The following is a 24,782-nucleotide window of genomic DNA, read 5'->3' as shown; positions in this document are numbered from 1 at the left end:
CAATCAAACAGATTTCACACTTCGATGCACCTCCTAGCACTGCTTCCTCCTAAGGTACTGGAAAAATGCACAAGAGGTTTAATTAAATTACTACGAAGCCATTTAATACAAATTGCATTTAGCATAAAGCAAGTAGCCTCAACACCCCTCTTTTTATTGACTGACCAGTAAGGTCAGTAACTGTTGGCTGATACAATGCACTTCTCCAAAAAATTAAAATCAGAGTAGTCAAATGACTTCCACGTGCCACTTCAGAAAGTCATACTTAACCTCATTTACTGCCCATCACTCTGTCCTTCTTGCCTCCTCTGCCTATTCATCCCGCTGTATCATGGGGCTGGAACTGGATGAGCTTGAAGGTTCCCTCCAACCTGAGCCATTCTGTGATCAGCCCAGTGAAACTCTCATTGCTTTTCAGGTGAAACCATTCAGCTGCTAAATAGCTTTGCTGTTACCCAAAGAACATCTCCTGTGCAGGATTACCAAAACATCTAATATCTTTCAGATACATTAAACACATTTTTGAAAAGTTCATTATAAAATTAATAACAGCAACTTGATTACAGTAACCATTTATCAAAATGCTATTATAATAGAATAGATTCCAATTGTATTTACTTTCTTAACCACATAATTATACACCAATGAAGTAAACAGGTAAAATGTGTCTTGTTTCCCAATTAAGTTATTATTACAATTAGGAAAAAAATACCAAGCACAGAAAGACAGTCATTTTTTCCAAAAGGTAGGCTGCTATTGCCAGATGTCATCAAATAGTTAAAAACCCTGCTAATAGCTTACCTATGAAAAGGAAGTTGATGAAGAAAAACAGTGCTGCCTGACTTTCTAAAAAGCCCCAAGATAAGTTGTAGCACCACTGCTCCTATCTGCAGGATACACCAGGAACAGCTACTCTGATTTACTTGCAAAACAATTGCAACTGTGTTACCTTTCAAAGTACACTGCAACACTTGGATTGTATGAAATACTGTGTATTTTTATCCGAGATGACTTTCAATCAAGGGCATGCATTTGAAATACGCCAGTTAATGTACTTTTTATAGCAAAATTACAGCATCAACTACATAAGCCTCAGAAAGCTACCATAATGACAAACCATGACGTACGGGATGGATCAGTGTTATATACACAACCAGGTATTCTCCACGCACTGCACTTGGAAGTGACACTGCAACAGGCATTAACACAAGTATCACGCCAGAAAATTTAGAAAAACAGGAGCATGAGGCACGCAACACTTCCTGTAAGGTATTTTTAGTATTTTATCAGAACTTAAATTTCTTTCTTCTCATTTTTTTAATAAAAAATTAAAATGTTCCCCTCTGTAACCAAAGAAGAAAAATGATTTGTTTCCAATTATCTCCATTCAAGTAACACATCTTAACCACTCAGTTTCCATCTGATAATCCCTGTGACTGAGTCCACAAGATAAACCTGTTATTCTATAAGCAGACCACCAAAAGTGTTATCCTGTGGGCTGGCTCCTAGTCATCCTAAATGCAGCCCAGTTCTGCCACACGTCCCACCTTGCCTCCAACATTTTGAAAAACTTCATGTTCCTCTCTCTGGTCATCTTCAAAACTCAAGGACCAATTCCACTCTATACATGCAGCACGTATACTGCTATCAAACCATACAGAGCAGGTAATTGCTGGGGTCAGACTGCAATCTCTCATAAAAAGCAGACTCCAGCTTTCAGGCAAGCTGCAAACTCTTTACACTTCCCAGATCTCCACCTCCTGCTAAATTCAGCCTAATGGCCAAGAGGTTCTAATGGTGCTCAGTGTTGGTAGGGTCAAAGAGAGCGATGCCTTCTTCTCTAAGCTAAGGGGTTGATCAAATCATGGCTCTGAATGCTTCAAAACACATTTCTAGACAGACTTGGGGAGGGGAAAAATACAGAAGAACTATCCTGGCATCTCTGAATAAAAGAAACAGTGACAACCATGTTGTGTCTTCTGAGCAGAGGCACTTCCACGCTCCCAGAATCACAGGCTCCCTTGCCATGTGAGCTGATTGTGCAGGTGTACTTGTAGCACAACTCACTGGGTAACCAACTGAAGTGTTCTCATGTGTTGGGGCTCTGGAAAGTAAAGGACTAGCTTCTAAAACAAACTATGCTTTAACCTGGAATTTAAATACTATAGTAGCCTGCTATCAGGAGTGACTTGCCTCATGTTGCACTCTGGCAGTTATTTTTAAGAATTCTTAGCTCTTTTAAATGCTCATTCAGCTGTGTTATGAGTGACTTCAATATATTGGGTCCTGCCATTGGGTCCCCCTGCAAGGGAGCCCACAAGAAAGCTGGAAAGGGACTTTTTACAAATGGTCTAACACATACCGCAACTGCTAGCAGCACTTAGCCATGTATGATAGCTTTGCCTTTGTAGATGCTCTTTTCAAAGCAGCTTTGGGCCAGTTCTGTTCTTGGTGAGCTGCACGTCAGCATCAGCCATACTGAAAACAAACTGGTCTCACCTCAGTAGCCCCAGTACTGGAAAGCAAACAGAAAATTTCTCCCAGTGCCTGAGAATCCCAACAGAACAACAGACATCAGCACTTATAAATGACATCTTACAACTTATTCTTAGATGCTTCCCAAATTCTGCTTTGCAACCAACTCTTAGCTCGTTAAGCTGACAGGTTTCATAACTCACTCTTATCTGACATTCTCATTCTTTGTCTGGGTCTGCACTTAAGTATTCTGAATAAGCCGACCATTTCGAATAAGCTGACCGAGTATTCCAGGCTGCATGGATCCCTGAAGTGTCAGCTGACAACTACTGAAGGTGTTTTCAGTGCAGTGGTAACTGCATTTTTTTTTTAAAGCTCTTACAGTGACCAGTCCCTTTGTATTTGAACATTGTTCTCTATCAGGTCACAGAAAAAACAACTTTCAGTATGAACATTTCTGCATATCTTCTCTTAATTCAGAACAGGCCTCGATTAAAACAACAACAAAGTATTTTAAGAGTGGTCCTTGTTCAACTAGTACATTACTTTGTGTAGCTGCTGCTTCTGTCTATATCCAGCAGCTTCCAGACAGCATAGCAAGCCAGAATTTCCTTGATTTAATAGTACAATGGGAGCCTATTTTCCTTTTTTGCTTTCTTCTCTTGGTCTGCTCAGAGTAGTATTTGTATTGGTAGGCCAATACATTCACTGATGAATAACTCACTGTGTTTAATTTCCCGTGTTTTCTGTGTTCTGCCTTGCCTGTACTCGTACTATTCATTGGAAATACTTTAAAAGTTTGTTTAGCCTGCATTTACATTTAAAATTTCAGCTTTTTAGTTCTTGCGTTGTCAATATGAATATTTTCTGTTTGAAAACTTTGACATAAAATGTAATTATCGTCTTGGGAAGAAAAAAAACAAAGCAGAAGACTATTTTTATTTCTCTCTACCATAACTACAGGTTTTTGCTTTTCTTGTGACCACTGACAAATTGTCTTCAGGCTTGCTCCACTTATGTTTTTCATCTAGATGCACGTTTACTCATCAGTTTTACAGTTTCCGCTGTCCTCAGCACAAGACTCAGTCCATTCTGATTCATGCTTTTTGAATCTTTAAAAGTCAGGTATCAGTTATCTTGAAAGACTCAGCCAGAAGAATAACTTTTCACACAATACAGCCGTATATCAATTATTTTTTTCCCCCAGGTAGCTTATTAACTTGCTCAATAGATATTTTATAGATTAAAAATGTGTTTCTAAGCCTAAGATTTTATACTGTTCCTCTAAACCCACCATTAACCTGCCAACACACTGCTGAAATACAATTACAATTTACCCTCTGAATGCTCCTTTTTGTTTCCTTCACTCAACTTTGTGATATAAGGAATACCCAGGTATTCTGCTTTGACTCTTATTGTTCTCCAGGGTTGTTTTGTTTTGCAATACCCAGTTTATTGTTTCCTGCACCTGCATGAGGCAATTTACTTTCAAAATTATGTTCACTGATCAAGCATAAAATGAAAGACTGCCTACGAAGTGCAAAATTCATCCCAATTGTATTACCCCTTCCCTCTTTCTGAAAACTTTATCAGGCACTTTCTAAATATATTCCATGCTCCAGATACTGAAAAACTGCACTATATTTACAGAGCAAGCAACTTACCTATTACCGTCTAAGCACGTGAACATACCTGTCATCTGTGCACATACACATTCAATTCCTTTTTACATTAATTGATTACCCATTTTCAAAACTTATTCACTGACTTTAAAAGTCCATTATTTTAAACTTAAAGCAAGGGAAGAAGTTTGAAACTAAGAAAGTCAGACTAAAGGCCTATCCAGTCAGCACTCTGTCTCACCAACTGCCATAAGCAGACGGGAAAGAGGGGGAAGAGAGGGAATATACCTTTCCAGCTTCCAACTACTTTCAGCTCAGGGTCCTCCCTCTTAAGTCATGGCTGATCTCTACCTATGTAATTAATGTAATGGATTTCTCTTCTGTGAATTTTCACTGTTCTCCCTTGAGCTCCCATAAATTTCTAGCATGCAAGCTATCCCACAGATGTCTTTGTAAAAGAGAGTTCTAATTTTTCATTTTTACAAATGGATATCAAGACCCATAACCTGGCAAAAAGTTAAGGATGAAAGGTTAGCTGTCCAACAGCAACTCCAGTTTTAACTCATTCTCTTTGTTGCTTTCAGTTGTAAATACCGGAATGACACTTTTGTGTTTTACTTAGAGCTTCCCCACCTGTTTCACTTTTTGACTTTGCCTATATACAGTTTTCCACAAAAAAAAAAAAGAAAAGAAGATCCACAGTATTATCAACAACAGAAAGCTACTGCATAAATGAGTATGCCATTTCAACTACAACGTCAAAGATGTTTCACATGGATACAACTTGAGTGTTGGTAACCTCAACATACATTTGCAGTTTTATCCACCCTAATAGAACACAAGACCTCAAGGTTTTAAATGACATCTTGTCCTTTCTCATTGTATTTTCCTGAAACTCAATTAATTTTTGACATGTTTGACTTTTGGCCTTTCTCTTAAGATGACAGAACTCGTGATAACTGCAATAGTATTTCAGTGCTTTTATACTTCATCAGCTTATTAATTCAATAGTATATTTAAAACAATGATCACATTTTAATAAGTTAACAGAGAATTTAACCTTTTATATAGGAAATGTGTCTGAAGAGAGTGCCTACGATTCTTAATATCTATTTCAAAGAAAGGAAGGAGATGCTTATCCTACCATTCCTTGCAATTACCCTGTATCAGCAGGTAAAAGGCCTGAAGAAACATGAAAAGGATATTCAAGAACCAGATTCAGCCACTAGAGAATTTCTTGAAGCACAAGAACAAAAGGAGAAGAGAGCTACAGCCTATCTTCAGCATATTTTACCAGACTCAGGCAACAGGAAGGAGCTGTCAGCAGCTGGGTCAAAGAGTGTGAATTATATAGTTTCCATACCTATCCTAAGCAAGATTGCCATAATTCAAAACACTTTGCTGAACAGCTAACCCATCACAGGAATACAAAATCCACACTTGCCGTTAAGTTCTCCAAGGTCTCGCTCTCCACATGCTTGGGCTTTGCCTCTGCAATACACACTGGACTGCCTGACACCACACTGAAAAACTAACCAAAAGACATTAGCTCAAGCTTAGACTAAACAGGAAAATTATTTATGTTGGACTTTATATTAACTTATATGAATATAAGGTAAAGTAGGATTTTCCCCATTTTTCTCCCACTGAAAGATTCAATTACATAGATTTAATTAGTTAAAATGCTCATTTCGTACAAGACTGTTACAAGACTGAAAACCATTTGTTAGCAGCTTTCTGAGTGTGCCAGAGACAGTTTGGGATCTTTACAGAGTGAATTTGAAAATAATCAACAGCAGTTACAAAGTTTGAAATCTCTTTCATTCACATTGACATGCATATTGCATTTATAGAGAAAAGATATCAAGCAGAGGACTTGACATTGCTCTTTTTTTTAAAGAAAAACAATAAACTACTTACACTTTGCCAGCAATGTCCCAGAAAAACCTTACTGACCCTTTCTAAAGCATTTTTCTAAACTATTGTAAGAAATTTGAGTGCTGTGTTAAAGCAAGTGCTTTGCTTATTCCTTTCTTTGTACCTCTGAAGAGCTGACATCAAGTATTAAGCAAGGATTAACATGACAAATGTAATTTACATGCCATCCATGAAACTGCTTAGCTTTATGATTTAAAATATTTTCCAAAAAACCCTGACTGCCAGTTCTTACAGAACATCTAAAAGTAGAAACGACTTCACTATGAACAACTGCATTACCTACAGCATAACATTGTAGCCATAAAAGAAGTACAGTAGGAATGCAGCCCCTAAGAGCAGGATTTGCTGTACCTTCAAGACATAAAGCCCTCATAACTCCATGACATATTCTCTCTCCTATGGCAATAAGCAATTAAACACATACTTTGCTCAATAGCTTGAGGAAAAATGTGAAAATCCCGTATCTTTAAAAATTAGTTTCACTGTAACTGAAACACAGGAAGTACTTAAATACAACGATCATATAGGGCATGGCAGACCTGAGGATATACCTGCTGTATGGTCACAGAATTAAATGGTATTTTCTTTAGCTTATCGGCCCTGTGTTCTGCACCCAGAAGTTATCCCGAGCCTCTGATTATTCTTGTTGCTCTTCGCTGTGCTGAAACCATCAGAGAGATCAGTGCTGAATACAATATTCAAAGCATGGTACCCACAATTCATTCAAACGATTTTTACCACAGAATAGTAACGTTTTGTGTTGTGACCCCCTTCCTAATAACACTCAACACTATTTACTTTTTTTCTTTGACAGCTTGTGAAGATTGAGTTATGTTTTTACAAAAGCACCTATATCAGAATACTGATTGTTGAAAATGCGATTCTATTTTATCCCTCATTCACTCAGTTTTGTAAGATCATTTTACAACTCCGACTCAAGCCAGCGGTGAAATCGAGTCAGACTTGTATCAGCTCTAGATTATGATCAGTACTTTTCTGTAATCACTGAAATATTTTTAAAGTATCACCACTCTAGAAGTACTTGACTGAAATTAACAATTCTGATCATCACCTAAGACACCTGATTATTTGTACTGCTCAGAAAAGAAAAAAACCTTTAATGCCATCCATGAAAATACTGAATGTTCTGTCCAAAGGAATACGTGCATTCCCTCTACAAAATTTGGGTTGAATCATCCTTTGTACATTTATTTATATGGGAACTGTAGAGTACATTAAATCACTTCTGCTAGGCTCAGAATAAACCTTGACATGAACATTTCAAAATACTATCTGAAATAAAATTAATGCTCTCCTAGCACACACACTTCCAAACTTTGCCCAGGATGTTTGTAAAACATATTGACTGCTATGTGTTTCAAACCAGCTGACTGAAAAAAAAACAAACAGGTAAGATGGGGGCTGCTTCCTCCTCAGAATTGTGTGTGCATACACTCTGGATTACCCTTTGAGAAAAATATTAGAAACGTTTTTAATTCACTCTTAGTGGAGAGGAAGAACAACTCAATGTCCGTGTATTTAAAAAGACACTAAAGAAATAAAACTCTAAATCTATCTGGGAGTTCACAGACAAATTCTTGGTATGTTGGGCCAGTGTAGGCACCTGTGCTGAAGGCTGCACACCCATCAACAGTGCAGGCTATGACGACCCAATGGCATATACCTTTTTTAGAGATTGAACACACTTTTCAGCAGTTGACTTCATTTAAAAAAAGGTTTCCACTGTTGTGCCAAGCAGGCAACTTGATGAGGATCTTATCATTTTCTACACTAATTACTGCAACACCTATCCCTGCTCCACCCGTATCCACTCATATGTTTCCAAAGACCATTTCCCCCCTTTGCTGCTATCCAAGTAACCACTTTCCCAGTATCTTTCTAATACAACAAAGAAAACCACACTCATCTATCGTACCACTCCTTATCAAAAGGCCTGACACGTACTCTGGTGAGCTTTCAGTCATTCTCTCTTTTGAGTTTTCAGTGAGACTTCCCAGGTGAGGTTTCATTTTACTGTTAAGTGATTTAATCTACAAAAAAGAGGCAATTCCACTCACTGTAACCCCGACACACCATCCTCATTTTTCCTATGCATTCATGTTAGTAGTATTCAATCCGATCTCACAATGAGCTGATTTAGAAAACACAACCCCCTACAAAAGAGCCATTATTTTTTGGCTGGTTTAGCTCCCAAAACAGGCGTACTGGAATGGTCAAATGAACACAGGTGCTACCAGAAAGCAGGGGCCAGAGCTACATGCTTGGGTGGCAGATAGCCACTGGGTCGGGTTAGCTGTAATGTGAAGCCTTACTCTCAGGCTGTCCCTTAATCCTTAACTCCTCATAAGCATAAAAAGCACAGTTACTTTGCTGAGCTTAGAACTCTAATTTTCCATAATGAAGATTAAAACATTTGATAACTGATGCACAGAAAGCAATTTAGCTGCCTTACTGTTTCTGTCCAGCTACAAGCCAGGTCATAATGGCATTGTGAGCTGCTTGGGGGAAATGTTCTTCATGTCTGCTTCTGCAAAGCTGGGGTCGCAGCATCTCTTCTAATTTTCACTCCGCTGTACTGCTGACTTGAATATAAAACTTAAAAATTTTATTGCAAGTTTAACTGAAATCGAGTTGATGCATGTCTTTTCTGACAGAACCTCAGGCACAAAGAAGGCATCAGAGAAAAAGAAGCAAGACGTTCTGGGGTCATGTTTGTTACTGATTCAACCCCCTGGGCTCTTTTTGACATCTTCTCATTATGGAAAATACAGCCAGTGAGGGTCAAGAGGAAACAGTCGTCAGGCTACACACAGAAGGTAATTGCTGAAGTATAACAAAAGCAAACTTTCGTTTCAAAGCAGTAGCACGAGCTAACTGGCTAGGGAAGCTGTAAGGGCACCCACAAGTAGCAAAGGACACATTTAAGGGCAGATACACAGAGACCTTAAATTCTAGCTCATGCCACTTCTGCAAATCAGGCTACTGATACAACAGATAAAACAAGAATAAATGTCCATGTGGCCATCTGGTACAAATCATATAACAAAGTTATAGCGACCCATGAATCAAGCCTGAAAACAGTACCACCAGCATCACACAGTATGCCTCCTGAGAGCTCTGTTTCTCATGGACTCTTTGGGAGAATTTATGGGGCCATGTAAATGGAGACTTTCAACAATCTAACAATTTTTTTTAAAGACCATTGATCTAACCTCAACTACCTTTCATGATGAGTTATCATCCTTGCATCCTTAGAGCAGGACACAGCATTCTGATCACAGAGTTATCTCTCACCTGGAAAATCAATGAGATGACTTACACCGGATAGAACAACAGTAACCGCCCTGCCTTTACCTCCAGATCCCTGCAAAAGATTCCCTCTGGTATTCAGAATTTTGGTAAGAGGAAAAAAAATAACCTCCCATGTAACACAGGAAGTTTCAATAAAATCACCTCTGTGCTGTAACTAACCAGGGATATTTTAAGTTAGTATGTGGCAGAACTGAAATTCACAAATATTAACAAGAACTGCATTACCTAGACTGTTGGTGCGTTGGGTGGTTTTCTAGGGGGGAGTGAGGTAGGATGGGAGGGGGGTAGTCTTTAAAAAAAAGCAAATCTAGATCTTAACAGCAAGAACTCTGTTCCCTTATGCACTTGGAGAATTTGGAAGGTTCCAACAGCAAACCTGGCTTCTCCATACAGCAACCCATTCATGACAATAAAATACAGAAGGTTTTTAAGGATTTGCAACATTTTCTGTTTCAACTATGACTCAGATCTTCAAACTACGTGTCAAGAGCCCCATCAAAATAAGACTCAGCAACAAAAAAAAAATACTTGAATTGAGCCATAGAGTAGGAAAAGAAATCTGAAAAGGCTTTACTTTGGTGGGGGGAAGCTGGTGTCTGAACTCAGACATCAGACAAGAATGTCTCTCACTGTCCTTTTTGGCACTGCCTTTGAGACGGCAGCAAGCTGGTGAAGAACCTTTTCCATCTAAACTATCTTTGGAATCCTCTTAACAAAGGATCAGCAGATTCCCAATTACATGATCCAGAGAAATTTGTGGCTGATCTCAACAAAGAGAAATGAGATAACTACATTCTGTTCTGTCAGAAACCACTTCCTCACATACAGACTTAAAACTATGCAAGCATATATGAAACGTAATTGCATTGCTGCAGGCTCAACAGTAATACCTTGAATGATGATTTTTCAGCCTTTTTGCAATGCATGGAATGTAGCAGAATTTCAAAAAAAAAAAAAAAAAAAGATCTCATAAAGACCACGATTCTGCTAAAAATAGAAAAACACTTTTTAAAAAATCATGTGCTGCAGCAGCTCTTTTGCCGATCTTTCTAGGGCAAAACAAATTAAAAACTACAAAGCAAGTTGCAGGCAGAAGACTGGAAGGATCAGCTTCCTTTTTCCTGAAACCTTGCTTTTGAGGAAATACCCAGAGAACAGCCCTGGCAGCCCAGCAAAGCACAGACACGCTGTCAAATCTTTTCAAGAAGCAATTTAGATCAAGTAGTTACTATCAAAAGCAATATAATAACATATACCAAAGAACTAGGACTTGCTGCTAGTTATACTCTGACTTTCAGATACACACAGAGAAAGTGCAAGTACATGACAAGAAGGCAGTGGGTGGAAGAAAAAACATGTACCAATATATTCGAACTTCAGAGAGATTAGCAAAACACAATTTTAAAAGTTGCCAAAATTTTATACGCTTGGAAACAGAAAAAAATAAGCAAACTCCATCATTTGTTTTAACGTCCATGGGTTCTCATTACAAATCTTTTAGTCAGCCACTGCCCATATAATCCCCCAGACCACCCTGCAGGATATACTTCTCCAAACTCCAGGTTGAAACAGCGTTTTTCCCCCAGACAGCTCAGCTGTCAGACAGTTGTTCTGTCTGATGATTCCTTCTCAGTAACAGCTCTCCAGGTGAAGCTTAGGGAATAGGTGCATCTGTCTCTGCCCAAGGCTTAAGCCTTTGTGCCGTTACTGCGAAATACTGTGACCCCTTCACAATGCTCTACAAGAAAGCCTCTGTACTGCAGTGATACATGTAAGAAAAATCCCTGGAAGACTTAAAGTATTTGAGGAAAGGAACAAATTCCTTTTTTTGATTCTTTTTTTTGACATCATTCTAACTTAGGGGACAGAGCTCTCTCTTTCTTCCTTTATCAATTTTTAGAAAAACAGCTCTGAAATCACATTTAACTAAAGTACAAGAAACCTTTAGCATTAGCTTTCACTGCGTCCTGTTGCACCTGCAGCCGTTTGTAAGCAGGCAGACGTCAGCACCTCAAACCAGTGCCATATCAGTTACCAACACCTTGTTTCTCAATGCTTTAGCGAGCAATTTCCCATCAATTACAGCAAACAGAATGACGACACCTTGTTGACCAAAAAGGGTACAGAAAGTTTAATCCATACCGTTGGTCAGATAGAAAAATGCTATTAAGTCTAATTGCAATTAGGAAGAAACAGACTGAAAGCATTATTTTATCTCAATCCTCTACACTCTCTTGAAATGTTAAGAATGTGACCGAATGTATTTAACCCTTCTTCTAATTGCAGAGCATACACCTATACGACACAGCCTTGCCTTCACTCTTCATTAACCCCAAAGCAGCTCTGACAAAATTTAAAAATCAGAAAAGCTTGAACGAGGTCACATAAAATGCAGACAGTCGGCTTTTAATAGAAAAGTTTCAGACTAAATTATTAAACTGAATTTGGTTCAAAACCATTCTATCAAACTGTATGATGCTTTTAATCCTAAAAAGCTTTAGTAACTCTTCTGTTTCAAGATCAGTTCTCCCAACTTAAAGGCTTTCACACCACCTAAAAAAATCTCAAAGCGGAGATGTTGTTTAGAAATAGTGCATGTAGTTTAAAGCACGTATTTCTATTCAGCCTCTTCCATACTGGTACTATTACACAGCAATACTGTGATACTGAAGATACTTTGTAAGTGATGATTATCCCCCAGAACACATCTCCCAGATGATAGCTCTTATCTCTGTTTTACAGAGACAAGTTGAAGCTGAATGATTTGCTGTTTCAGAGCCTTGGTATGCACCTGATTCCCTTCATCATTTTAACTTTGCTTCTTTTCAGTGAAGTTTTCTGAAAGACCTTGACTCTAGCTCACTTTGTTTCTATTGGATCATAAAAACAAATAAACAAAAACACAAAGGTAAGTCAAAAAAAAAATAATAAAAAAAAAGGAAGCCTGTTTATCTTCCATAATACATTATACAGAAGGCTTAAAGTGCTTTATAAAACAACTCTTTAATGAACTATTTGATGTATTTTCTCAAACTAAACCTTACAGACTATCACATTGCTTAGCTTCTTGCCCCACTACCAAGGTCTGGGGTTTTAAGTCTGATTTTTGTTGTTGTTTTAGTCAATGCCAGCAACATCATAAAAAACATAAAAAAAATAAGAGACCTTACACTGACAAGTCACCTCACCTCCTGTGGCCAAGGACAGACCAACTATACCCAAATCACTTCTAAGAGGAGGTTTTTTAACGTTTTCTAGAGCACTTTCAGCAATAGGTATCCCATTATCTCCCTCAGATATCTAACCCCATTTTTATCTATCCACAGAGTTGGAAAGTTTTCTTCTAGCACGGAAATCTCCTTTTGTGCTATTTAGGACCATTATTTCTTACCATACCCAGAGAGAAGAGTTTATCACAGTCCCCTCTGTAGCAATCCTTACTGTATTTGAAGCCTATCATTATGCCTGCCCACCTCTGCCATAACCTAAACCAGTTCAGTTCTTGCAGTCCTTCCTCAAAGGTCCTAACTGCAACCCTCCTCTAAATGCTCTTCAAGTGGTCCAAATCTGCTCCAAGTACAAAATAAAAGCCAGCCAGTACCCCATCTGAAGCCTTACGCTGACCACTGCAGAAGCATTTCCTATCTTACACACAACCACAATCCTGTTCCTATGTCCCACTGTGACTCCTCGTAGTTTTTTAAAGCTGTCATGACTCATTTGTGTTCATTTTGTAATATGGCTGCTTACTTGCAGAGCTGCTGCCCAGCCAGTTGTTTCTCCTATTTAAGTTTATTGTTGCTACCCAAATATATTATTCCGTGTTTCTCTTTACTGATCTGCCACCCATGTATTTCAGATTATTCATGCCATTTGCTGGGACCATTTCATACTCCAGTGTTTGTATTCCTCCCCAGACATGCACTGTCCAGGCAATACGTAAATGTGCTCTGTTCTATCATCCTGGTCACAAGCTGAAAGACTAAACAGGATTAAATTCAGGAAATATACCTGCTAAATTCCACTCACTGCACTCTTTCAGTCTGAAATGTCCTTACTGTAATTAACAAGTAACTAACCAGCACAGCAAATCGTCTCTGACAGTATCTAGTTTTGATGTTTCTGTATTCTTTAGCTGTGGAGAGAAAACCCCTAACTTCAGCACTACTGGACTTATTCTACTAGGTTATCTTCCAAACACAAATACACAGACAAGGGAGGGAGGCTCTGGCACTCTCCTCCCTCTTTACGTGTTTGCCTGTGGCACAGTAACCCAGTTGCACAGCTCTTCCAATTTTGATTTTGGGCTGTATTCCTGTTCTTCTTGCCTTTACCAGAGATACTACAAAAGCACTTCAGCTCACACACCCTAAAACAACAACAAAAACACTCTGCCTCTAAAAAACTCAGGTCATATATATGCGCAAGTACACACCAATAAAACAAAAAGGAAAGCAACAAAAAGCAGGATAGTACCACTTAGGCACCAACAAGCAAACTGTCAAGCACACACACTTCCTTTTTGATTCTTACATTTTTTAATGAAAATAAGTGTTTTAAACAAAGTTCAAATCGCTACATTTTAAGGACAGAATTAGGTATGTCTCATCACAGAGCTGTACAAGACAAAAAATCCCACTGCTCTGCTACTGGCAGGTGTTCTCTAAACGCAAGCTTTTACTCTGACCCATCTTAACAGGAGTTTGTCTGGCACATGTGCATCCCATTAATCAAAGCAAACATCTGTGTCTAAATACAGTACTTAACAGAAGTAGTATAAACACCTTTAAAATCTTGGGCAATTACATTTTCTGTCTTGCCAACATTTATATTCTCCATATCCTACGAAGTTTGATAGACCAGAAAAAATTGAGAGCAGAAAATAGCAATTTAACAGATAAAACATTGCTGAAAGGGGAGTTGAGTGTTTTCAGAAGCAACAGGACAGAAAGCTATCAGCTTAATTCAAAACAAAATACTGAAATTGAGTATCAGGTGAAACTTGTACGAAGGGGTGAAGAGCTCCTGCAAGAAGCATCACAAAGGGGAACTTGGTCAGAAGAGAGAATGATCTTGGTGCCCTTCCAAAGGATTCCAGAGGATTGGACTAGCTGATCTTTCTGCCTTTCTACATTTAACTGGACTCACTGTAAGCATTAAACATTAAAGGAACTTTAAGGAACAGTCATTGTAACTTAATCTACAAAGCTTTTGGTCCGAAGTTATATAAAAACAACAAACCTCCTCTATGACAAATTGTCTAAGTGAAAGTAATTGAATGCAAGCAATATCCAAGATTATAACACAAACTCTAAGAAGTGTCAACCTATTATGCTACAAAACCAAGTATTTTATTTTAGTTATGAAACTGCACCTCAGCAAAGAACCTTTGTAAAAGTCTTTTCGTTTAAGAACAGCATCCAAGAAGAGAACACACTATTTAATGTTTAGATCTGCATTTCCTAATGGTACTTTAAGTTACTCAAACTGAAAGAAGGTTTTCACAAAGTTAAAATAAACTCTTACAAAGGTTCTTCTACACCACAGGCGGTTTTTGAAGCAGAAGCCATATTTACAATGTTCTTAAAGCCAGAACAATACAGCCATAAGAGTGAAGTTTATCAGGAGCAAGTTCTTATAATAAGCAGTGTGATTTCCAGCAAAGAACACTTAATTTGGAAACTAAGAAAAAAACCTTTCTCACTACAGAAGTGAGAAAGTTTTCTCACTTTCTGCAACTTCACTCCCACCTACAGAGGTGGCAGATTTTTTTCTTGTTCAAGGTTTTTAAGGACAAGTTCTACAAATATCTGTCTGGAATAATCTTAGTACATTTAAACCAACCTGAAAGAAGGGGACCAATACGTCTTCCAGTACTGTATTTCTGGGATTTAAGTAAGTACAGTGTAAATCTGTGGCTATAAGCAAGTGCTGAATCTTGAAATTAAGCTCTCCCTTGCAAATCTCTTTTCTTACGACTGAAGAGACCTGTATCATCAGTTCCCACAAAATGCGAAGACTTCCATTTTTGGGAAAAATAGATTATGTGTAAAGACCTTAAAGAGCTTTTTGAATGTGAAAGACTACTTAAAAACACACTTAAACAATGGGAAATAGGACAGACTGAACGCCATGGCTTCTATTACAACTTGATGAGTACTTCTAAAAACTATTTCGTATTCCTCCTAGCCAACATAGTGGTAAAAGAGCAAAGCGAAAGTCTTTCCACCTTGTATCAACCAGACAAGGATCACTAACCAGATGCCAACCTGCTCCCCATACCTAGAATGATCTGGAAGAACAAGAAACATTTTATTCCAGTCTCCTTGAAATACTGGGAGAGGGAAGTCTTCATTCTGTATGAGGCAGAGAGCAGACTGGAATCTCACACCACAAGTATGCCAGAAACACCAATAATTGTTACAGCAATCACGCTGGTCAGCACTACAACTGATGCCCATAGGATATATTCCCAAATTTTGTGTAAGAGAGATCTAGTTATTTTTGCGTATTAAATGCCTAGTAACACCAAGCTTAGAAATCTGATTCACTATTCCTCATTTTCCAGAAATGTTCAATATTATGAGATGAAACATATGATTGAACTTCATCACTGAAGAGCTCAGGAACTACGCTACCTAATACAGCTTATCTCAGTAAGTACACTTATGACATGCAATGCAAAGACAAATGATTTCAGTTAATGGTGGTACAGCTGATAATTGCAAGAAGTGCATAAGTTGGACTAAACAACGAAGAGACACACAAACAGTATCTCCACTTAAGGTTGCTAACTGCTGCCACTTATGGACACACATGGCTGCACGGTGTAACAGCCCAACACAAGAAGCGTTTACTGTCATTTCAGGACATGCAATGTTTTTATGAAGTAAACATGACTGCGCTGTAGAAATCCTACAACCAACATTGTTCATGCCCTGAACAACTCGCTAGAAGTCACATGCTGAAGTAAAATCCTAACCAGACCTTTCTAAGGCAAGGGAGTTTCATGAGTGGCTTCAGCTGGGTGGGAATTTCACCTGATAGCTTATTCTTTAAAAACTACGGCCTACCAACGCTAACATCTTACTACATTCTCCTTACTTCAAAAGGACTGCGCTCTTCTCCTCTACACCACTTTTTCTCAAAGTTTTTTCCAGTTTTCATTAAGTAAATACTAACATAATTAACCTGACAGACAGTACAGTAAGATTATAAAAAAAAAAAAAAAAAAAAAACTTGAAAAACTGCAACAGTAATTCATCAACTTATTTTCTGAGAAGTTACACCTGCTTACAGAAAGAACCATGCCTTGCTAACCCCAAACTACAGAGCCTTCCTTCTGGATCTCCAGTCCCTGTAGCAGCTAGCAGGGGAGGAAGTCTAGTAACTGACTGCAGGGCAGAAACGTATCCAGAAGGCATGTCCCTTGAGGGATGTATGTATTATATAATATGAAACACGGGGCACACTTGGAGCTTTGATCTCTATCTGCACAGTATTCAGTAATAATGGCAACACCAACGGAGAACATGCAAATACACCTACAACCACCAAAGAGCTGTTACGATGCATGTAATGACTGCAGACCTCTTCCCAAAACACAGTTTGCAAGTCCGAAGCCAAAGAACCCATTATTTTATAAAAGTTCTAGGCTCAGTTACATGGCACGCTAAGCCTGGATTACTAAATGAAGAGTTCCAGCCCCTGACCACAAGCACTGCGGGTGCTCTACTCGGGGGAGACCGCCAGCCCCATAAGGAAGAGCCATATGCTCTCCCTTCGAGAGATCGGGACCAGGAGACAAAGGGGACATCGCCGAGCCGGGACACTTGGAAGAATAACTGCAGTAGCACCCAAGTGCAGCTGAAACCAGAAAAATTTCCCAAGCCCGGGACATCGAGGGGACCCAGCGGGCCAGGAGCTCAGCTCTGCGGCGCCAGGTGGCTCCTGCCGGCTCGGCTCCTGAGGGCGCAGAGACCCGGGACAGCCGTGCCGAGGTGCGACCCCCCTCAGGCGGCTCGGGGGCCCTGCCGGGCAGCTCGGAGAGCGAGGCCGGCCCGAGGGGGCCGGGGGCTGCCGGCACAGCGGCGGCCGAGCCGGGCCGGTGCCCACAGGCGGGGAGCGCGGCGGGGCCGCCTGAGGGGCGGCGGGGTAAGGCCAGGCTCGGCGGTGCCGCAGCGGCCGGCGCTGTGAGGGCGCGGCGGGGCGAGGTGAGCTGAGGTGAGGCGGGGCCGCGCGGGGGCCGCTCCCTGGCGCTCGAGGCCGCGGCGCTGCCCCGGGGCCGGGCGGCGGGGGCGGGGCGGGGGCTGCGCGCGGGGTGCCCGCCCCCCGGCCCGGTACCATTACCCAGCACGCCCAGCGCTGCGCCGCCATCCCGCAGCCGACCCGCTCCCGCAGGAACCGCGACACCTCGCGAGATTTCCTTCCTTCGGGCTCGCCCCCCCCCAAACTCCTTCTCTATACAACCCCGCCCCGCGACCCAGCTCGGCCCCGCTCGCGCACGCGCACAGCCGCGCGCCCGCACGGCCCCAACATGGCGGCCGCGGCGCCGCGCACGTGTCGCCAGCCCCGCCGTGTGTCAGGGAGGGCGGGAGCGCGCACGGCCGGCCGGGGAGGGGAAGGGAGGGCAGAGGAGAGGGGCGGAGCTGCCGCGCACGCGCGGGAGCCGCCGCTGCGGGCCAGCTGATTCGAACGGGGCGCGCGAGCCGCCGCCTCCTCCCGCACGCGCTGGTCACGTGGGGGCTTCCCCCCTCTCCTTCCCTCCTCCTCCTCCTCCCCCTCCCCCGGCGGGTCCCGACCCCGTCCCCTCCCGGCTCCCCCCTCCCCCGGGGCCGGGCCCGGGCCCTCACCTGCCGCCCGCTCCCGGCCGCGGCCCCGGCCGCGCTCCGCTCCCTCCCCTCCGCGCTGCCCGCACCCGGCGGCGGCGGCGGCTCCGCACAGCGCCTGCTCCCCTCAGCGCGGCGGCGGCTCCTTCCGCTTCCTTCCCCTCCCCCTCCCGCCGCTGCGCTGCGGCGGGGACCCGCTCCCTGCAGCTCCGCCTGCTGGCTGAGGGCGGAGGCGGCCGGCGCGGCTCGGCACGGCGCCGCCTGCCCGCCGCCCCCCGGGGCATGCCCAGGGTGGGGGGCGGCCCAGAGGGGGGCTGCGGCTGGGCCAGCCCCGCCCGCGGGGGCGGGGGCCTGAGGGGAGCGCTGAGGGGCTGAGGAGGAGGATGAGGATGAAGCTGAGCGGCTCCCCACGGCCGCCTCCCCAGCCCGAATCGCGGCGTGCCCCAGCCCGCGGGAGCGTGACTGGAAATGAAGCAGTGGGGCTATTTTAGTGCTTTGGCAGCCTCCTGTTTGCCTCCCAACCGGCATGTGGTCGCCAAGTTACCGCCTAATGCAGAGCCCGCTCAGAAAGGGCATTATTTACCTCATGGTTCCTACAGAGAGGAACTACCATGTATTTATGCTCTCCTCTCGATTTTTTTTCCCCTGATAATTCAGTTATAATTCACCTGTAAGAGCTTCAGCTAACCAAGAAACAGAGAAGATTCATTTATTTCTATTTAAATTCTTACGAAATTCATAACCCTTTTTACATTAAGAACCCTTAGCAACTTTACAAATTGCAAGAAAATCCTACAACTAAGCCAGTCTTCTGTAACAGGAGACTAGGCACTGAAAAATGTTTTCAATTTCTTTTGAAGGCAGTTACTATGGTAGTTAGACTGGCTTTTACTTCTGTGAAGACGGTATCTTTCAGATTTAATAAAATGGTAATTGTCCAAATTACTAGTCTAGTCAGACAGACGTTCATTCTGCAGTCCTGGAGTCCGCATAAAAACCTCAGTAGCTTTTCCACTTTCCCAAGCAGTTTTCACTTTTCCCTGCTTCTTGCTGACTTGGAACTCTTCTCCTGCCATCAGATTCAAAACAACTGAAATCCCACAAGAGAGGGAAGGAAATTTTTTTCTTGAATCTATGCCCCTGTTCTCATGCAGTCTTTTGTCCACGTGCTCAAATCTTAAAGAGTAATGGAGCTTTCTGTGTTACTGCAGGAGCACCTGTAAGCACTAACTGCAATCAGTTTAGAAATATGCTCGCTTAGCTAAACAGCTGCAGCGGTTGAAGACGTTATTGCATTTCAGCCAAGTGCTAGTGCTTTCACAGTAGAACTGACTGTTCTTCTCAGCTGCTTCAGAGCAAAGTGTATTGTATTTTTTCAAATTCCCATGGCCACTTAAGGCTGCAGTTGAGCAATAGGCAGACCTAATCTGATGGCCTCCTGACAAAAAGCTGCCCCTGCTGACAGCCACGCACGCCCATCGCTTCCCCTCTGCCCATTCCAGTGCTCAACTGAGCACATGATCAACCAGCCAGATTTCCTAAGCCACCAAGAAACTGTTCCTGTTTCTGGGGTGTTAATTTTCAGCTAAAAAAGATGAGCTCACAGTAGAGACAGACAATGGAGCCAGCATGTGAGAAGTGGGGGAGAAGGTGCTGCCAACGGAGAGGAGGAGCAGAACTATTCTCTTGGCAGCAGCAACTTTTTGGCAACAGGATAAAACCAGTTCACATTGTCTAACCACACCCTGGACCAGGATTTGCCTTGAATTCACTAAGGACTTAAATATTATGTTCTGCCATCTTGCTTAAGAAGCAATAATGTCTAGGGATGGGATGATAACAAAGAGCAACTGTTGTTAATAGTGTGATGTTTCAGGTAATAGCTCCTGCTAATGAAAGGGATACTCCTGGGGCTCCTACTCTGCCTTTACATGCTCCCCTGCTTTCCCTGGATTGAATCCAGCAGCTGTGTACCTACAGGGTAGTTTGGCTCAGCTGCCCTACCAGAGGAAAATAACAATATGCAAAGAACAAAAAGTAGTCCATGCATAGTAAGGAGTGAGATCAAGCAGGTTTACTATGAGATCTCCACCCAAAAGAATTTACATTTAAACCTTGAGAAACCTGCTTCATTTGAAGCTGGTTGGATACAGCTCTGCTTCAATTCTCTTATCCTCACAGTTCAAAATCTCTTCCATGTGCTCTTGCTATCTGGCTGCCCCTTTCCTGCAGGATCCTGTAGTAGTTTTTGAGTAATTCCCAAGTATAAAGGAACCCACCCACTCCTGCCTAGCAGCAGCACATTGCTCTAATATGTTTCTCCTTCCAGTCTTCCTCGCTCCTCATGTAACTTAGCAAACTTAACCCAATCCAAAGTCTTAGGGCTGTCCTTTTCTCTGTGTCTTGTACCAATAATGGGTAACTATATTTATTATGGGCAGCCTTGGGTAATTTATAGGGCAATAAATTTTTTCCACCCTTGCCAACGGTAGCAGTAAAAACCTATTCTGATCAAGGGAAAATGGTGCTAACATCAGCTTATCATCATGGTAGAGTGTGACAAGCTAAAAATACTAGATCAGCTCCTATGCCTCAAGTCACTACTTGCTACACAACAAACTGCTTTATTGCCCCCCTACTTCACTGAAGCCCCAGCTCATGTTTGCTCTGAGAACTGCATAAGACAGCAAGGCCAGACATTGATGGAGCTGTTTCATGCCTCATGCTTTCAAAGGTAGCATCATTGGTTCAACCTATTTCAATCCATCAAATAGCATCATTTTTCCTATTTAGTCAGAAGTAGCATATTAATGAAGCAAATAAAATGCGATTGTATTTTGGTAACAAAAAGATTAACGAAGTTCAGTCTTCACACTTCAGCACAACTGAGTTGATCCTAAGGACAGCTGGGTTAGTTCTGTGATGGCCACTCTGGTATCTTCACAACACGCTCCAGGAAATGCATTAGCAAGCTTCTACTGCTTTCTACCCAACACCACAATTAAACAGGGTTTGTGTTCTTGGGTGCTGCTCTAGATGTAAAAAAGGCACGCAGGAGGGAGATTAGAGCTGAATTCTTCTCCAGAGTTCAGCTCAGGCTTATTTGCTCTGACTCAAGGCCAGCTGATTGGACTGGCAGGTTTGTGTGGAATTACTTGGGTGGCTGCACAGTAAGTCCTGGACAAGAGCAGAGACTCTTGCTGAAGCCAGCTTGCGTTGAATAGTGTCAGCTTCCACAGTACTGCCCAAACCTAATAAACCACCCTGGACTGGATGAGCATTAGCTGAACACAATAGCTAGAAATCTCTGCACTAATTCATTTGCCAACTCAGTAATTTTGTTTGTGAATAGTTTATAGGTGATTTTTTTGATTTTGTATTTGCAGTTTTTCTGAAAGAAACCCCAAGACATTTATATTCTTGAGAATTCAAAAAATATACATATATAGTTACAGAAAATAGCTTAAAGGTATAATAGAAAAGCTTAGTTGAGTTAAAGACAATAAAATATTTAAGAGTGTTAAGTTCTTATGCATTTATTTAACTATGTATCCTTACACAGAATCACTACCTGTTTTCAGTGTTAGAAGTCCTCTATTTTGCTGCTCAACTCTGCCTGCTGTAACCCCAGGAGAGCCCTAAACATTTCTCTCAGTCATGCAGCCATACACAGAGAACAAACATAAGAAAGGCAAGGGTTTCCCTTAATACAACAGAAAAGCATTTTCAGTGTTCTTACCTGAGGCAAAATTCTTTAGATAAACAAAGTTGCTTTGCATCCCAAAAAAGTTCGGCCTGAGGAGATACTCTACTGACTCATTTAGGTGTGTCTTCAGTGGTCAGTTTACATCAGAGACTTTAAAGGTTTTTGCCAGAAATTACTAAAATTTACAATTTTATCAGTTCACTAATACAGTAACTTTAACAAAAAAAAAAATATTTCCATTACTTCAAATATTACTTAGAGAAAGCCTTTACAGTAGTTAAGTTGCCTTGTCAAAAAAAAAAAAAAAAAAAAACTGAAATCATAATTGAAAGAATAATATGCAATTGTGGCAAATTGCACAGGATTATAAGTGGTCACCTGGTCTACCATCTACTCAAATCCACACAAGCCATAAATGAACAATGCTTGGTTTTATGGCGCTTGGTTTTGTGGAAAAAAATATATATATAAATTACGATTTTTAAGAAAATCAGTTTTAACTTTTTATTAAACAGAATGATCTTCAGTCTTGATAATGTATGTGCACATAAGACTATTTAGGAGTCTTAAGCCCCACACAAACTATTGTGGAGTTCACTTTGATCATTGAAGGATTTCATGTACAACATTGAAAAAGCAAGCTGCCAATCATAAAAGTTAAACACATTTAGGAAATTGCTAGTTTATTTCCATCTTATGCCCATGTATTTAAAGTAGGGACGATCTAACTGAAATTGGTCCAAAAAAGTTACAGTTAAGTAGAACCAATAGGTATCTTTCACAATGAAATTCATTTGAATACATTCAGTACACGCAACCACACCTTGCTCATGAGGTACTCCCATTTAAAAGGCTGCTTCCAATTTCAGAAGAGGCTTCAAAGTCAGATATGAATGTTAGCTACAATGTGGTGCATTATTAAAAAAAATACTCCAGATTGAAACGTATCAGATACAAAACACCACAAGAAGGCAGTTCTTTTCTTCTATGGTGTCATAGTATTATAACTTGGGAGTAGACTAGAAATTTAACTGAATATACTGCCCAAATGGATTAATGGCTGAGTGCATTTCCTTTGTTACAGCTGAAAATCTCTAAATAATCTTACTTATGGTCCTAAATAGAAGAAGGTGTGTGCTTTTGTTGAAATGAACATGCATTCACAGCATGAGCATGTGTTGTATCTCAGTTCATTTGGGTTTGGCACTTTAACAGACACCCACAGATTGGGGGGGGAACGGTAGGGAGAATAAAAAGTCAATGTATCAACCTGGTATCAGGACATCTTGTCTCAGAGCATACATTCAATAAACACACAGGATAGAACTAAATTAGTCACCTAGAAAATATTAATTTCTGGGCAAAACCTCACAAAATTAAAATAAAATGGTCTTGGCATTTTCCTTTGAGATAAGAGACAAAAGTTGCTTTTTTTCATTCTTGACTGCTGCCTGTTATTTTAAGCTGTTTTTCCTTACTTGTGAGAACCAAATGTCTCCTCTACTCCTCTGCCCTCTTTATTCTCAACAAAGTACTTTAAGATTTACTTTCGTAGGTGGTTAATTCCAAAAATGGAACTTACTAAAGTTCTTAATATATAATAAGTTCTTTGTGAGTTCCAAGTGAGAAAGGAGGAACATGTCTGGAAAAGATATATGTTTCTTACATTTATATTTGGAAGATACTGTCTCAACTTCATTTATATTATGAAAAAAAATTGTGGATGGGTGACTGCTTTAATTTTGCACCTCCCGTGCTGCTGAACAAATGACTAGCGTATAAGAAAAATAAGTGATTGAGATTCACTTGCATTGCATAAAGGCATAACAGAACTGCATAACTACCAATGTATTCCCATTACTCCAAGTTTACTTACTTTCTATTGCAGTGATCAAGATCCTATTGCATTTTCTTAAATCCACTCATCTGCCCATATACAGCGCATATGACTCACCTGTAGTATTGCTAATGATCCATAAAACCATTAGTGAGCTGCTTCTCACAAATTGACTTTTTGTTTTTTAATCTGCGTGCTCAGCTGACACATTTAGAAGAGAGGAATGTTTTGTGACAAATGTGTACCAGCTTTCTATGAAATACATGACTCAGCTATTGTAAGCAAACATCTGTAATGTTAGATGTATTATAAGAAGGTGACATTTTATCTTATGTAATGGCAATGTTCACATTTTTTTTCATGGAGAAAAGCGCCTTATCACCTTGTTGAATGGCTGAAAGCTAGGCTGATGCTATGAATTAAAAGTAAGACGCATGTTTTAAACAGCAGTATCTATTACAGAACACATGCAAGAAAATAAGTTATGTTTTTCCTCTGATTGTGAGAATAGCCTATTTTTTTTCCTTACCAAGAAAGAATACTTTCTAATATCCCAAAATAAACAAAGTTTGTTTGCAACCAGATAATTTCTGTGAAGTTATGTTGAAAGTGATTTGTCCTTTGTGATACTTCAGAAGTCTAGAACTCTTACTTTGCTTCCTGCTACTAATTGTCAACTCTGGATGGCTTAAGCATAGAGGGAAGCCAGAAAAGCCATCTGTTTGGAAGAATGAAAAAGCCTAGTTGTTTTACTCATTTCCTGGGCAAAATGAAGAGCTGAAAGGTTTTCAGTGAGAAAACTGCTTAGACTGCAATAAGCCAGATGTATATAGGGAATTCAAAAGGAATAAATGGAACAGGATTTTCTTAGTTCAGTGCAAAATGGTTCTGTGACGAATATGAAGAATCTATTTGCCCCCTTACACAGAGAATTTGAAAATTTTCTTGTAAATTTTCAAAATCTCAAATTTGCTTTTCCAGATTAACTCATATGATGAATATAATTATAAACAAATGCCTACAATACAAACAGGAAAGAAGCT

The 24,782-nt window shown here is 40.8% G+C and overlaps 1 protein-coding gene across 3 annotated transcripts in view; it reads right to left on the bottom strand.

Annotated features, from left to right (window-relative positions):
* Positions 1-18,355, bottom strand: part of ZZZ3 (zinc finger ZZ-type containing 3) — a 62,161-nt gene extending 43,806 nt beyond the window's left edge. For 2 of the 3 annotated variants that reach the window (XM_035333286.1, XM_035333288.1), the window contains exon 1: positions 18,221-18,355. The gene's annotated coding sequence lies outside the window, so the exon portion shown is untranslated. Of the gene's footprint in view, positions 1-17,717; positions 17,818-18,220 lie in introns of those variants that run through there. The other variant, XM_035333287.1, reaches the window with a different exon arrangement.
* Positions 18,356-24,782: the final 6,427 nt, after the last annotated feature.

This window comes from Oxyura jamaicensis, chromosome 8 (genome assembly GCF_011077185.1).
Source record: "Oxyura jamaicensis isolate SHBP4307 breed ruddy duck chromosome 8, BPBGC_Ojam_1.0, whole genome shotgun sequence".
NCBI classification, from domain to species: domain Eukaryota; kingdom Metazoa; phylum Chordata; class Aves; order Anseriformes; family Anatidae; genus Oxyura; species Oxyura jamaicensis.
Note: the sequence above shows the minus strand (reverse complement) of the source record. Positions and strands in the feature narration are given on the sequence as shown.